The sequence below is a fragment of the Periophthalmus magnuspinnatus genome, chromosome 22 (genome assembly GCF_009829125.3).
Source record: "Periophthalmus magnuspinnatus isolate fPerMag1 chromosome 22, fPerMag1.2.pri, whole genome shotgun sequence".
Taxonomy (NCBI): domain Eukaryota; kingdom Metazoa; phylum Chordata; class Actinopteri; order Gobiiformes; family Gobiidae; genus Periophthalmus; species Periophthalmus magnuspinnatus.
The window spans coordinates 811,291-828,428 of NC_047147.1; positions in this window are offsets into that span (position 1 = coordinate 811,291).

Here is a 17,138-nt window from a genome sequence, read left to right on the forward strand (position 1 = left end):
TGTTACCAGTGTAAGAATGTTCGTCTCTGGGGTAAGCGTCAAAGAGGACCAAGATTCTGAACTATCAAGTCAGAAGGGTTTAAAGAGTTCCACACAGGTAAAGTGAACAATGAAGTAACGGACTCTCTGGAAAGGATAGGTGGAGATAAATACCAGTTTGATATAGTGCCCCACAGCTAGAAAGTACCTTATGGTGTAAAACAAACAATGAAAGGAAAAACATTGTCAAACAGCCAGAAAATAATAAAAATAAAACAAAAAACATCATGAAGTCCTAAACCATCTAAGTATAAAACTAAAACAAGAAATACCGTAAATTTCGGATTATAAGCCGCTACTTTTTTTCCACGCTTTGAGCCCTGCGGCTTTTACAGCAGTGCGGCTTATATATGGAATTTTACTGGATAACGGCCCCGGGGGGGCGCTCTCTAGCTGTAAACGTAAAAGTGAGACAGACGTGGGGAAAGATTCTGCTCTGAAGAATTCACTAGTTTTGATTTTGAACGATCATTTTGCGCATCATGAAATGGATATGATGCAGTTTTTAAGATAAAGAAACAGAAAGGAAACAGAGCAGGGGTCGGCCTTTAACACGCAAAGAGCCATTTGGACCCACTTTCCACGTAAAATAAAACACTGGGAGCCGCAAATACTTTTTGACATCTAAAATGAAGATAACACTGTGTATAATAATAATAATGTAACAGAATAATGTAGGTTTTACTTTCACGGACAAGCCTTCTACACGTGGCAGATAAATATGGCAAAAACAACTTAAGTGCATAAAAAAATACAACTCACCAAACCGCTGCATCAGTGTGACCCTGCGCTGATTATGTGATTATGTCTACTCTGCTTCGCAGTTTCTTTAAAAAAACAACAACAAAAAAACTCGTAGCGTATCATTTTATCCCAGGTGCTTATTCTCCATGTGCCAAAGCAGTTTTGAAGGTTTCATTGCCTTATTTGCTTTTCCCGTATGTTACGCAGAGCGGACTCTGTGCGTATGTCACCTGTAGCGACAAACCCAGATTTTAAGTAGGCATTGTCTGTTAAATTTATCTTTCTTTTTCTTGGAGGTCGTAGTCTCCTCTTCTGACTCCTCAGTTGTCCTTTTCCCCTTTGTTAAAAAGCTCTCCAAAGACTTATGTTTTGGCTCATTTTCACTCGCTTGTGGCTCTACTTTTGTGCGTCGTGTCTGATGTGTTATACGTGATACGTCACCGCGGAGACAAGAGCAGATAATATACTTGCTACTACATCAAATAGATTTCTGTGGCGATTTCCAGCAGGATTTTCATGATACATCTACGGACGAGCTTATTAGTGTGTCATTAGGGACGGGCAAAAGTTGCTCCTGACCCCTGTGCGCACAGCGTCTGAAAATTAGGGCTCTTTACGCAGGACTGTGAGCTGTGTCTGTGTTAGTTCCCAAGCCACGCAGAGCCGCAGTATAAGGCTGAAAGAGGCGCATACGGCTCCGGAGCCGCGAGTTGCCGACCCCTGAAATAGAGCCACTGCACGTAAGCTCGACATCAATGAATCCAACTTGGTCAATGTAAAAAGACGACAAAAGTTTTCAGAGGAAATAAAAGCAGATTTTCCGTGTTGGTGCAGCTTTATTTTCTAAACCTGCAGATGTGTTCATCCCGTGTTGATGTCGTGTTGGTGCCAATTTTCAGGCACAGTTTAAAAAAAAGCGTGTCGGTGCACCGTCTTTCTGTGTAAATGTCTCATGTTACAATATGAAAACCTGCGGCTTACATTCAGGTGCGGCTTATATATGGACAAAATTGATTTTCTCTTCAAATTTAGCTGGTGCGGCTTATATCAAGGTGCGCTCTGTAGTCCGAAATTTACGGTATAATGCTAAGGATAAAAGCAGACACATCCCTGAGTAGACAAAACACACCATGTACAGATTGCAGGTCTAAAGCAGGTCTAAAGCAGGTTTAAAGCAGGTCTAAAGCAGGTCTAAAGCAGGTTTAAAGCAGGTCTAAAGCAGGTCTAAAGCAGGTTTAAAGCAGGTCTAAAGCAGGTTTAAAGCAGGTCTAAAGCAGGTCTAAAGCAGGTCTAAAGCAGGTTTAAAGCAGGTCTAAAGCAGGTCTAAAGCAGGTTTAAAGCAGGTCTAAAGCAGGTCTAAAGCAGGTCTAAAGCAGGTTTAAAGCAGGTCTAAAGCAGATCTAAAGCAGGTCTAAAGCAGGTCTAAAGCAGGTCTAAAGCAGGTCTAAAGCAGGTTTAAAGCAGGTCTAAAGCAGGTTTAAAGCAGGTCTAAAGCAGGTTTAAAGCAGGTTTAAAGCAGGTCTAAGGCAGGTCTAAAACAGGTGTAAAGCAGGTTTAAAGCAGGTCTAAGGCAGGTTTAAAGCAGGTCTAAAACAGGTGTAAAGCAGGTCTATTCAATTCAATTCATTTTATTTTTGTAACGCCCAAAATCACAACAACAGTTGTCTCGAAGGGCGTTCATGTTTTGGTTGATGGGGGAAACCGGAGTACCCGGAGGAAACCTATCCAGACATGGGGAGAAACATGAAAAACTCCACACAGAAAGGCCTGGCGACCCGGGGATCCAACCAAACCTTCTGCTGTGAGGCATGAGTGTTGCCACTCAGCCACCGTGCTGCCTACACACAAAAAGAAACAGGAAAATCAAACAAAAGGAAAAATCAGACAAAACAAGAAAAATCAGCCAGACGAGGAGGAGGGCCAGGTGAGGAGGAGGAAGACAAGGTGAGGAGGAGAGCCGGGCGAGGAGGATGAGTGCCAAGCGAGGAGGAGAGGGAGGCAGGTGGAGGAGGGCCAGGCGGGGAGGAGGAGAGGGTCCAGCTGTCATCGGGGCATCTGAAAGAGTTACACTCCACAGGGGGAGTGGGACAGGGGACAACATGTGAATAGCATTGCTGATGAGAAAATAGGGGGAAGCAGAGGATAGTGCTCAGGTTGCCATACTTCCCCCAGCTAGTTATTTCCTACTGCAGCCTATCTTATCCCGGGTTTTAATGTCACTCCCAGCCAATCTGGTCATAGTTAGTCCGGAGTGACATTAAACTAAGTAACCTGGTCATAAGCTATACCGAAGAGGAAGGTTTTAAGCCTGGTCTTAAATACAGAGACTGTGGGGGCCTGTTTAACATCAGCAGGGAGTTGATTCCATAGCACAGGAGCTTGGTAACTGAATGCTCTCCCTTCCACTGTACTTTTGGACACTCTAGGAACCACTAATAGTCCTGCATTCTGAGAGCGGAGTGCTCTGTTTGGCTGGTACAGGACAATAACATTTTGCAGATAGGATGGGGCCATACCGTTTAGGGTTTTGTATGTCAGGAGGAGGACTTTGAATTTGATTCTAAGCTCGACAGGAAGCCAGTGCAGATATTTTAGTACAGGACTGATGTGGTCTCTTCTTTTAGTTCCTGTTAGGACTCTGGCCGCTGCATTTTGGACCAACTGGAGGCTCCTTATAGTACTTTTGGGGCAGGCGGCGAGCAGAGAATTACAGTGATCAAGTCTGGAACAAATGCATGGATGAGTTTTTCAGCATCGTTTTTAGGTAAAATATTTCTAATTTAGTTATATTTCTAGAATTTTTGAGAGGAAGGGAAGATTAGAGATAGGTCTATAGTTGACTAGTTCATCAGGATTTAGGTTAGGTTTTTTCAAAAGGGGTTTAATCACAGCATACTTAAAGGACTGAGGAACGTAGCCATTTTCTAACGACATATTTATTATGTTATGGATGGAATCTATTATTAGGGGGAGGGCTTCTTTGAGGAGTCTGATTGGAATAGGGTCGAGCAAACAGGTTGATGGTTTGGACGACATGATGGCTGAGGTAATCTCCACCTCATCAACAGGAGTAAATTTATCTAATATTATTAGAGGATCTATGTGGGATATTGGTATTACAGACTGGATTAGCTCAGAGCTGATTTTTGGAGTAGCTTTGTTGATTTAGTCTCTAATGGTTGTAATTTTGTAATCGAAGAATTGAAGAAAGTCATCACAACTAATGTTCGAGGAGACTCATTAGCAGTGTGGGAGTTTGTCAGCCTGGCTACAGTGCTGAACAGAAATCTGGGGTTATTTTTGTTTACTTTTATTAGATTTGAATAGTATCTAGTTCGGGCTTTCCGCAGAGTGGCCTTATAAGTGAGCAGGCAGAGCTTCCATGCCTTCAGAGACTGCTCAGAGCGCGAGCGGCAGCAAAGCTGTGCGTCTTACATGTTGTTTGAGTGTCCTGAGCTGTAACGTGTACCATGGAGCCGGAGGTCTTGGTTTAATGCTTTTCTGTTTTAGCTACAACATCGAGAGCAGATTTTAAGGTGAGCATTGTTCTGTCAACCAATTGATCAGTGACAATTGGATTAAAATTAATCTCATTGTCAAGGTAATTAAGAAATGGTCAGAGAGTATAGGGTTTTGAGGAAGGACAATTAGATCATTAATCTCAATACCGTAGGTTAGAACAAGATCTAGAGTGTGATTGTGACAGTGAGTCGGCTTATTCACACTCTGGGTGAATCATGAAGCATTACTGAGGCAATCACTGCCGTTATCTACATGTATGTTGAAATCTCCAACTATAACAGGTCTAAAGCAGGTTTAAAGCAGGTCTAAGGCAGGTCTGTAGGTCGTCACATATCACACTGGATACATTTATTTTAGTGGGTGCAGTTGTCCTCACCTTGAGCTGTGCGTGGACTGGAGTCAGCAGATAACTTTGAGCAGACTCATGCATTTCTTTGAGGATGGACAGACACTGAGCATCGAGGCGTGTGGAGCTCTGTGATTGGTCCAAATGTTTCCACGATGTCATTATATCATGAATTGGATCTGCAGTATTCTTTCTTTAGCTGCTCATGTTTTTATTTACGTAAGACACATGGTCCAAAGTACTTTAAACGGCCCATATTACACTATTTTCTCATCTGTTATAATGTTGTTTCCTCGTCACAAACAGACCTGGAGCTGTGTTTTGTTTCATTCACACATGTTTAACACACAAACCCTGCAAAATTAGACTGAGTTCTTCTCTCAAACTGAAAACACTCCCACCTTGTGATGTCATCATGTGGTAATACAGGAAGTGCTCTACTGTGTTTTTAAACTCCACACACCTTCACTAGAATCAGTTGGATGATTTCGACCCTGGAATTTCTAATCCCTGCTAAACAAAAGGTAAAAGGAGCTGTTAACTTGAAAATTCATAGTTTATGACATCACAAGGTGGAACAGAGCATTCTGAGCTTTGGAGATTTAAACAGACTAATAACAAAGGGTTAGTCAAATGTGTGAATGAAACAAAACACAACTCCAGGTCTGTTTTTGAGGAGGTAACAGCATTATAACACGACTTAAACATCGCATGAGTCAATTTTGAGTAATATAAGACCTTTAAGAAACATGAGGGAGGCTGCTGTTTGTTTTCATGATGTAGTGGCACATTACATGAGTACAGGACTTATGTGCTCGTACTTCCTGGTTCTAGTCAGGACCCGAGCAGCAGCGTTCTGGATGTACTGCAGTTGTGTTAAGGCTCGTTTAAATGACCCTTATACTCAGTCATATAATATAGATAACATGATGATGTATTTACTTTGACATGTTTTCACAGTAACTTCTTAGGGTCTTAGGGTGGTGTGACTGTTCTTCCCAGACGTGGTCAGCAAGACACATCTCTTACCTATATTGTCTGATATAGATCAACAACCAAATTATATTGCAATAGTGAGAAAACACAATGAATATTCCTCATCTTAAAACAGCATCTATTAAATTACACATTACTGCACAAATGTAAAAGAAAATGTAGCTTTGATTATTTTTTTTAAAAGCTACTAAACCAAAAGGACATTTTTGGGCACAGTCATTAAACCTACCAGACATCTGACAGTTCCAGCATTGGCACGATGATGACAACAGTTAGGATCCATCCAGGATCTTCATCTTGATTCTAAGGCATCTCCAGCAGGTGGCAGTACAGTCCACTTGTATACTGCATGAAACAATTAAGGATCAAATTAAATCACTGTAGGAAACATTTATGGTGAATAGTTACACTGTGTTTTCATGTGAGATTTGCTTATACCTGAGGCACAGAGGAGGAAAGAGGCAGGGTTGTGACATCTGTATGTTGTGAATAAATGCATTCTGCAAACTATGGCATCCTTGAGCTTCACCATTCCATGAGACAGGACCCAGTGTAGTCACAAAAGGTCATTGGATCCAGTGTGAGCACAAGCAGGTATTCGGACCATCACAGTGAGTGTTGCAGCGTCCAAGCACAAGACACAGTACTGCTCACCTGAGAACTTGTGACAATCCCTACCTGTACCTGTCACTCTAAAACAACAAGTGAATGGTTAAACCCCACAGCATAGGGACTTACAGTTCACTGCCATAGGGCCAGTGGCTGAAATGCCAGGACGCCAGGGTCTCCTCAACCTCACAGACAGCGGAGGCAGACGTCAAGGGGGTAGTCACCAGCATGGAGTCTGAGCCAGAGACATACCTCCAAACCTCCTGGTCCACGTGGTGCAGGTTGGGAAGCGTCCACAAGAGCTGAAAGAGAGCACAGTCACTTTAGAGTATTGTGTCCGTTTTACATGTGACCAACAGTATTCTGGTGTAGGGTCCGGTATACCTCCCAGAACAGGGACTCGTCCCACACATGGACCCAGAGAGGGAACCGCTGCCGAACTCCAGGCTGCTCAAACAATATACAGAAACATGTCAAACACAATGCAACAAGGGCACAATGTCTCATTCAGAGAAATATTAGACTTACCTGAGCACCAGGGAGAGGGGGCACACTAAACCAAACCGAAAATCAAAGACATGAATTTCCCCAAAACGATATTATAAATTAGTCTAGTACTCATTGTCTTGAGTTTCAGAGGCAGACATAACTGTGATGTAAGCAGGAGGAGGGATGTTAGGAGAAGTAAAAAGTAGTGCCAATTGTTTCGTAGCAGCAACTTCTTTAGAAAAAGCCACAGTCACACACTGTTCAACCATGGTATTAGCAAAAGAGATGAAACAACAGCCACAGACAATCAGATTAGCTAGAATTATACTAAGAAAGATGAAGAGTGAGATAAAGAAAGTTTTCCAATTCCCAAATATATCAGAAAACCAATCACCAATTATGTCATTCATTTGTGGTGGAAATTTAAGTATATACATGTTGTGTCTTTAAAAGCATTTAATCTGTGTCTGTCAGACCAAGACCAGACATTAACATGTGTGAAGCTCTGTCTCCATCCCACAGGAAACTCGCTGTTGTTCTACCTGTCTAAGTGTAAAAGTTCATTATCATATGGATGTGAAACAAAAGTCACTCTGCTTTGAAATGTATGTAGCTTTGTCATTCTGGTATAAAATAGTCAGAGCTCAAGCGTGGTTTAGACTTGGACTTAGACTGAGAGGGGAACTGGGGTAGAGGCCGGGAGGCTACCAGTCTGTGGTCAGGGCAGGCCTGGACCTTGTCCTGTCTGTATCTGCTGTAACAAACAATAAACCTTTATTCTGTATTTCAAAACTCACCGAGCTTCGCAAATGGATTACTTTTTATCTAGAACTGTAATTTTTCTACAACAAATTCCAGAGGCAGCATTTGGCCAGAGCGGTCTCTTATTTTGTCTGAAAGTTCTTGGAGAGTGCCAGTGGGACGAGTGTTATTGGGTATGACTGTACAGCACTGGTCACTAGAGAGAGAACATACACCATGCTTTTCAGCTACAAGCATGGCTAGGGCAATGTGATTTTGGTAGTTCATTAGCGTATTAGCATGTAGCTCCTCTTATAGTGGGAGCAGAGCAGCTCTTGTCAAATTGGCCTGATACATAACATTGTAATGGGTATAGTTGATCCTATCTACATTTTTATTAATGCTACACCACCAACAAAGAACAGACTCAAAACCTGCAGCAACTTGGTCAGCGATTTTATACTCATTAGGAATGCCTCTAGATATACCAACTGCATCAAAAGAAACATTAGCCAGGCCAGTGCCGATATTGTCTATTACAGATCTTTTGGATCTAGTTGAGGCTGTGGGATCTAAGGAGGAGGGGGGTCAGGAATGGGTAAGAGAGAAAAAGTAGTAGAGAACGTCCAGACCAGTGAAAAGGCAAAGTAGTTAGCAAGTAGTAGTTGCCCTCTTTCCATGCAATAGTTTTAGTACACCCAGTACTTTTTATGGTACACTGACCACCTGCCTCACATGTTTCCCAGGAACAATTAACAGAGGCTAAGTAGTGGTTATAGTGTTTCACAATGTGAGAGTGTGAGAAATTGTAATAATCAGAAATATAAGAGAATGGTATGGGAACTAAATACAGTGGTCCCTCGTTTATTGCGGGGGTTACGTTCCAAAAATAACCCACAGAAGGAGCAATTTGCGAAGTAGAAAGCTTTATTTTTTACAATTATTATATATATTTTAAGGCTATTAAACCCCTCACCACAAACTTTATACACTTTTTTCAGACAGGCATTAACATTTTCTCACATTTCTCTCTTGTTTAAAGACTCTCAAACTTCAAACCTTCGTAGATAAAAAAAAAATAAAAATAAGCTCAGTATTATCATAGAACAAAACCAAATACTATACTGTAAATAAAAATGACAGCTTTTAGAAATACTGTAGCAAATTTTATTTTAATGATCAGCCTACGAGGTTGGACACATAAGAAATGATTAATAGTGGCGTATTTCACAGTTTCTCTGACCGCGCCTCTTCGTCCTGTTGCTACTGTAGTGTCTTTTTCCGAGTGAAGAACATAGTTAGTGTCCGTGTACAGAAACACTTTTGAATCCAAAGCGTTTCTGAATTTGTCAAACCAGTCCTTGCTGGCATTAAATGGGCTTGGTACTGCGTGAAAAGGACTCGTCGCTGTTAATGAGGTTTCATAAAGCATTTTAGCTTTTGTGCAGATGATGTTGGTATCCAGCATAATGTTCTTTTTCCCGTAGTCACTGATCCACAAAGCTAAAGCAGACTCCATCCTTACGATGGTCTTGTTGCAGTTACAACCCTTTTTGCGTCCTTGTTAAAACTTATTGGGCGCGGGCACAGGTGCCTTTGTCGGTGCAGAATATTTCATCGACATTGTGGGTTTTGTCGGGGAGAAAACTTGCAAACATACAGCACTTCAGAGTCACACTGCGATTAAACATTTATGTAAATTTGGCTGAACGCGTTATTTAGTAGTTGTTATAAGAAAGAATCATTATAATTGTTACCATTGAGAACCAATGGGCTCTCGCCTCTGTCCCACATAGACTTGCACTGGGATGACCCAGGGATGACCCAGGGATGACCCAGGGATGACCGTGTGCAGGTCCACGTGCTCCTGGTCAACACAGGGAGGACACGAGGCTGGGACTCTACACCTTCTAGGTCATATTTGTGACCTTAAGTAATCTCTCTCAAGAATTGTTTTTACAGCATTCAAAAAAGCCAGTGTTTTATGTTCTAATAATATAATTCAGTTTGAGATGCAAATTTCAAACACATTCAAGAGTAGTGACATTTTGACCTAGTATAAAGTATCATACTACATCAACTAAACATTTACAATAATCTAAAGCATTTCAGAACCCAGCGGTGTCAGATTTCATACATAACAAGGCCAGATATGTTGTTTGCACTGTAAGTTATACTGGGTGCTGTTTTTAATTTTGTTAATTGTGGCCTTTCTAAATGCCATTTCAAATGATTTGCATATGCAGTATGGTGCAGCCCCAGTGCAACAGCGCTGATGTACAATGAAAAGAAATAGTCTAAATAATTCTACATTTGTAAACAGTTGTTTTCAGGAATGGAGCACAAATGTTTAAAAATAAATGAATATACTTGAGTTTGGTTCAAAACAAAATATTTAACTGTGTGGATCTGAGAGCAGGTTCCAGTCATGAGTGCCCAGGCAAACACAGCCCAAACGCAGCAGCAGAGACAGTTTTATGGGGTCTTGGAGGAGCAGCAGAGCACTTGTCGAAGGTTTTGTTTCAGTTCATTCATTTGTCATGTGACCAGTGGAGGAGGAGCCCAGTCCACTGATGAGTTTCAGAGCTAGCAGGACTTTATTTGGTTTTAATTTCATGTTCATTTTTCTCAGTGACACAGCAGCCATGTTTAGACTTTAGGAAGCAGAGCCAGTTCAGGTCATGTGACCTTTCAGTTTTCAGAGCTGGAGAGATGCACCCAGAGAGCCACTGCACTCAGACCACGCCCACCCAGAGAGCCACTGCACTCAGACCACGCCCACCCAGAGAGCCACTGCACTCAGACCACGCCCACCCAGAGAGCCACTGCACTCAGACCACGCCCACCCAGAGAGCCACTGCACTCAGACCACGCCCACCCAGAGAGCCACTGCACTCAGACCACGCCCACCCAGAGAGCCACTGCACTCAGACCACGCCCACCCAGACACAAAAGGCCAAATACCCGTCTCAAATCCACTTCAGTCAAAACTAAAATGTATTCAAAAATCTATTCCAACATGCATGGACAAGTTGTTTGTTTTCACCTAAAATGTGTAAATAGGTTTGCATACAAAATTTGTATCTATATTTAAAATACTTTATCCTAAATTTAAAGTGAGAAATAATTAAAAAGATAAGGTCTGAATTGTTTATTTAAATTTCAGCCTGATCTAATTACACATCTAAGGTTTATTTGAATGCTAAAATAAAATCATCACTGTCAGATGAGTTAAAAAAAATACTGCTTTTTCTTTGCATTGTGCAAAGCATCTTCAACTATGGCACTTTAAACATTAATGTTGTATTATGTAGCTGTTAAATGGAAGTCTAATTATATTGTTGGGATCATTATTTGGTAAATTGCTTCATTTGAAATTGCTCACAGAGGCACAAATATTGGAGAAAATGCATTTATTCATCATTTAGCTTAAATTTTTTGTAAAGAAAGTTTGTTTGGCACATTTGACTATGGGTTCAGATTATATTTTATGACCATGCTTGTTTATATGTTATGTGTTATGTGTCTACGCTTTGTTTTTTAGCCAGAGATAGTTACAAATCTGCTGAAAGAGAAGATTTAGTATGACAGGGGACAGGTGATAAGACTCACAATAATGGTACTATTAACAAAGTACCTATTTGAGGAGAAATAGCCAAAATTGTAATTGAGTAAAAACTCTGCTCTTTCCACCACTGCAGTTCTGTCCGTTTCTAAATCTGTTTTACATACCTGTAATTTGGACTATTGGGAATAAAAATGTTAATATAAACTGTATATATAAACGTAATGTATGGATTCAAACCTTTCAGCAGCACACAGAGATGCCACCAGATCTGACCTTGTCCACCCAAGCTTCTACACAGAGGCTGAGACATCTATGCAGGGTGGGGGTTCTGGAGGCATATGTGTGATTTCAGTTTTAAAGACCCCACACTCCTAGACCCCAGGCTTTCACCTTTATTTTATCCACTCCCAAGTGCAGCCTATACAATTTACGCTCCAGCCAATATTCTATGTGATAAAGAAGTTCTGTCCCTGCAGGTTTATTCAAACATTGCTCAGCTGAGTGGGTCCTAGACCCAGAGCCTAGCCCCACAGTCCAAACCGTTTCAGTCATAGGATGTTTTCACACCCTCAGAGTCCAACTTTGGCCAACAATAGAACCTAGTGTTAGGTTAAATAACTATGCTTATCTATTCTGCATAACCACTGCTACAGTTTATTATTGTATTGCTATAGTTCATTATTGTACCACTGCTGATGTGAATACGAGAGCTAGATTACAGCGTTATGACACAGATATATGTTCAGGACATGTACAAGATATTCTACATCTATCTATAAATCTAATCAAACAACTAAGCAGGGCATGTGCTGACTTATGACTCGTCACCCTGGTTAAGCCAGCAACATATGCTTCAGCAATCAGAGCAAGAGACGACGAGGATGCTCGTCACAGCCTGATAGGACTGTGTAATGTGCCAAGAGGCCTGCCTGGCCTATGCGCCAACAAAGAGGCGCTAAGTCTAAACCATGGTTGCCTCCCACTATAGTATGTACATAAAAACTCATTGTATAGGCGTAAACATTCAGTCTCTGCCTCGTAATGTCAGTTGCACAGACTCTGTGTACAAGTATTGCTCTTCACTGGTTGATGAAGTTAATTCTTTGAATTTCATCTCTGGGTCAAGGTTATTCATTGTCTTAGCAGAAACTAACGAACACGAGAGGAAAAGGCTGATTTCCTCAACACTAATCTATTGTCAGTCGATCGGACCTAATGCCACCTGGTCCAACCAGGATTTACCCTGCCATGCTCCAGCCGTCTTGGTTATAGGGTGTCTATGTTTCTTAGCAGTGACTACGTTCAATAAACTCTCATCAGATTCTATTCCAAGAGGTCATTTGATTAAGAATTTAACAAGCCGCTCTCAGGCCCTGGCTGTCCAACAGAACCTAGTCCATTGACAGTCTAACCAGGCCAACCTGGTCCAACCAGGATTTCTAATACCGGCTCATTGATCTGTCCCTTTATCTTAATAAATGTGCTTCATGCAACTTTACATGTGTAAGAACACACTGGACTAGAGAGGCCATCCAAATTATAAACTATTTTCTAAATTTACGAGAAAGACAATTACAGATTCATGTGACAGTGGCAATCTTAATCCAGAAAGAAAAAAAGAAAAAAACCTATACAGAAATTTTCTTAAAAAGGTTTTGTGCTCTCCTCATTGTGTTGGCACCCTGGTTGTCTCTGACACAGTCATCAACTCCACCTCAATATGACCCAAGGTTCTCCAGATCACTCTACATCATCACGTCAGGGCTACCAAGTTGTAAGAATGTTTATTTCTGGTGTAAGTGTTAAAGAGGACCAACAGACTGAAACATAAAGTCTGAAGGATTTAATGAGTTCCACACAGGTAATGTGAACAAGGAAGCAACAGACTCTCCAGAAAGGATAGAAAGAGAGCCCTGAAATATGCATGTTGACTGTTTTATAATGTGTATCTGTGTGTGTGTGTGTGTGTGTGTGTGTGTGTGTGTGTGTGGGATTAGATAGGAGGAGGGTCCTTCTAATCCCCACGGCGTCTTCATAAGGCCCACGCAGGCCTGCACAACATCTTCGTGAGTTCCCGTACATTCCATAGGTCTGCGCCCCCTGGTGGGCAAGTGTTATTTACCTTAGTGTTAGTAAATCAGGATACCACTTTGATGTTGTGTTGCACTTTTAGAAAAAACCTTACATCAGTAAAAGCTGTATTTGATTTAAACAGTTTTAACTCGTAACTGGGAACACAGATGGATCAGTATTTTGAAATTTAAAATAAAAATGTTATACACAGTTCCTTTAATCTTTAACTTACGACAGCCCCACAAATAGTGAATGCTTCACCAGAGACACTTCTGTGTTTAGAAAGAGACATGTTTGTGTCTCAATGCTAAAGCTAATCCTAATTTTGAGACATGATAAACATTAAAACATCACCACAAACTGAACTGAACTGTTCTACATATAAAATAATTCTGTCATTTTATTTTAATTCATTTGAATTTGAATAAGTTGTTTATTTTATATTTTCTAATTTGTGACTGTTAGCTTTGAGACACAGTGAGCTAGCTAGCACACTGTTGTGCACAGAGCCTCTTCATCTTTGTATTATTAAAGCAGCAAGAAACTAAATACATGCATTTAAACTAGATAGAATGTGTTACAGTAAGTAAACTGGGTCTGATGATTATTAAGTCAAAATAGTCAAAATAACTTTAATTAAGGGTAATATTTTGAATTCAGGTCATTTTAACTTGATACAGATCAGTGGTTTTCCATATTATTTTTCCTCATGTACATCATGGACTTTTTGGCTTTTACTGTGACAAACGATTTTACTATAAACCACATGTGTCAAACTCAAGGCCTGAGGGCTAAATGTGGCCCTTCACATCATTTTATGTGTCCCTTGACAAGTTAAATTAAGTCATTTTATCAGGAGACACGAAGTTAATCAACCATACTTTTTACATCTTTGCAAATGCATATGTAATATTTGTAACCAGAAGAAGTAATGAATACAGAAACAGTTAAATTTAAGTACTTTTTAAAATGATTCATTATTTTACATCTGCCCGTTGGACGACAGCCATTTTGCTGATGTGGCCCTCGGTGAAAATGTGTTGACACCCCTGCTATAAACAATATGTTACCTTCAACATAAAATGACAAAATATTTTTAGTAGAGAAAAAATATTTAAAGCTGCATTATGTAATTATGTAATTATTGTATTAAATCAAGGCCAATTACGTCGCCCGGACCGGCATTACCGGGGCCCCACCCTGGAGCCAGGCCTGGGGTGGGTGCTCGACAGCGAGCGCCTGGTAGCCGGGCCACGGGACCCGGCCGCGCTCAGCCCGAAGGAGTGACGTGGGGCCGTCCTCATGTGGACCCACCACCCGCAAGAGGATCCGTAAGGGGCCGGTGCATGGAGATCTGGGCAGCAGTCGAAGGCGGGGGCCTCAACGACCAGATCTCTGGACATGGAGACTGGCTCTGGGGACATGGAATGTCACCTCGCTGGGGGGGAAGGAGCTGGAGCTTGTGCGGGAGGTTGAGCGTTACCGACTAGATATAGTCGGCCTCACCTCCACGCACAGTTTGGGCTCTGGAACCCAACTTCTTGAGAGGGGCTGGACTCTCCATTTCTCTGGCGTTGCCCGCGGGGAGCGGCGGCGAGCTGGTGTGGGCTTGCTCATTGCCCCACAGCTCAGCCGTTTCGTGTTGGGGTTCACTCCAGTGAACAAGAGGGTCGCGTCCCTGCGCCTTCGGGTCGGGGACAGGTCTCTCACTGTTGTGTCGGCCTACGGGCCAAACAGCAGTGCAGAGTACCCGGCCTTCTTGGAGTCCCTGGGAGAGGTACTAGACAGTGCACCGACTGGGGACTCCGTTGTTCTCCTGGGGGACTTCAACGCCCATGTGGGTAACGACAGTGACACCTGGAGGGGCGTGATTGGGAAGAACGGCCTCCCTGATCTGAACCCGAGCGGTGTTTTGTTATTGGACTTCTGTGCTAGTCACAGTTTGTCCATAACAAACACCATGTTCGAGCACAAGGGTGTCCATCGGTGCACGTGGCACCAGGACACTCTAGGTCGGAGGTCGATGATCGACTTTGTTGTCGTGTCATCTGACCTCCGACCGCGTGTCTTGGACACTCGGGTGAAGAGAGGGGCTGAGCTGTCAACTGATCACCACCTGGTGGTAAGTTGGATCCGCTGGCGGAGGAGGAAGCCGGACAGACCTGGCAGGCCCAAGCGCATTGTAAGGGTCTGTTGGGAACGTCTGGCAGAGCCTTCTGTCAGAGGGGTCTTCAACTCACACCTCCGGGAGAACTTCTCCCTGATCCCGGGGGAGGTTGGAGACATGGACTCCGAGTGGGCCATGTTCTCCACCTCTATTGTCAATGCGGCCACTTGTAGCTGTGGTCGTAAGGCCTGCGGTGCTTGTCGCAGCGGCAATCCCCGAACCCGGTGGTGGACACCAGAAGTAAGGGATGCCGTCAAGCTGAAGAAGGAGTCCTATCGAGCCTTGTTGGCTCGTGGGACTCTTGAGGCAGCCGATGAGTACAGGCGGGCCAAGCGTGCTGCGGCTCGTGCGGTTGCAGAGGCAAAAACTCGGGGTTGGGAGGAGTTCGGGGAGGCCATGGAGGAGGACTATCGGACGGCCTCAAAGAAATTCTGGCAAACTGTCCGACGCCTCAGGAGGGGGAAGCAGTGCTTCACCAACACTGTTTACAGTGCGGGTGGAGAGCTGCTGACCTCGACTGGGGATGTTGTCGGGCAGTGGAAGGAATACTTTGAGGATCACCTCAATCCCACTGTCACGTCTTCCGAGGAGGAAGCAGAGACTAGGGACCCCGAGGGGGACTCATCCATCACCCTGGCTGAAGTCACCGAGGTGGTTAGCAAGCTCCTCGGTGGCAAGGCTCCGGGGGTGGACGAGATCCGTCCTGAGTACCTCAAGTCTCTGGATGTTGTGGGACTGTCTTGGCTGACACATCTCTGCAACATCGCGTGGCAGTCGGGGACAGTACCACTGGAATGGCAGACCGGGGTGGTGGTCCCTCTGTATAAGAAGGGGGACCGGAGGGTGTGTTCCAATTACAGGGGAATCACACTCCTCAGCCTTCCCGGTAAGGTCTATTCCAGGGTACTGGAGAGGAGAATCCGACCGATAGTCGAACCTCGGATTCAGAAGGAGCAGTGTGGTTTTCGCCCTGGTCGCGGGACACTGGACCAGCTCTATACTCTCCATCGGGTCCTTGAGGGTTCATGGGAGTTTGCCCAACCAGTCCACATGTATTTTGTGGATCTGGAGAAGGCATTCGACCGTGTCCCTCGTGGTGTCTTTTGGGGGGGTGCTCTGGGAGTATGGAGTCCGGGGCTCTTTGCTAAGGGCTGTCCGGTCCCTGTATGACCGGAGCAGGAGCTGTGTTTGCCAGGGCTGCCCTTTGTCACCGGTTCTGTTCATTATATTTATGGACAGAATTTCTAGGCGCAGCCAGGGGTCGGAGGGGGTCTGGTTTGGGAACCACAGGATTTCATCTCTGCTATTTGTGGATGATGTCCTGATGGCTTCATCGAGCCAGGACCTGCAGCAGGCACTGGGGCAGTTTGCAGCCGAGTGTGAAGCGGCTGGGATGAGAATCAGCTCCTCCAAATCCGAGGCCATGTATCAAGTATCTCGGGGTCTTGTTCACGAGTGAGGGAAGGATGGAGCGTGAGATTGACAGGCGGATCTGCAGTGATGCGGTCGCTGTATGTCGTGGTGTAGAAGGTCTCGATTTTTGGTCATGAGCTCTGGGTAATGACCGAAAGGACAAGACTGCGGGTGGGTTTCCTCCGCAGAGTGGCTGGGCGCACCCTTAGGGATAGGGTGAGGAGCTCAGTCACACGGGAGGAGCTCAGAGTAGAGCCCCTGCTCCTACATGTTGAGAGGAACCAGTTGAGGTGGCTCGGGCATCTGCTCAGGATGCCTCCTGGACGCCTCCCTTGGCCTGGGTTGGGATCCCACCGGAGGAGCTGGAGGACATGTCTGGGGTGAGGGAAGTTTGGGAGTCCCTGCTTAGACTGCTGCCCCCGCGACCCGGC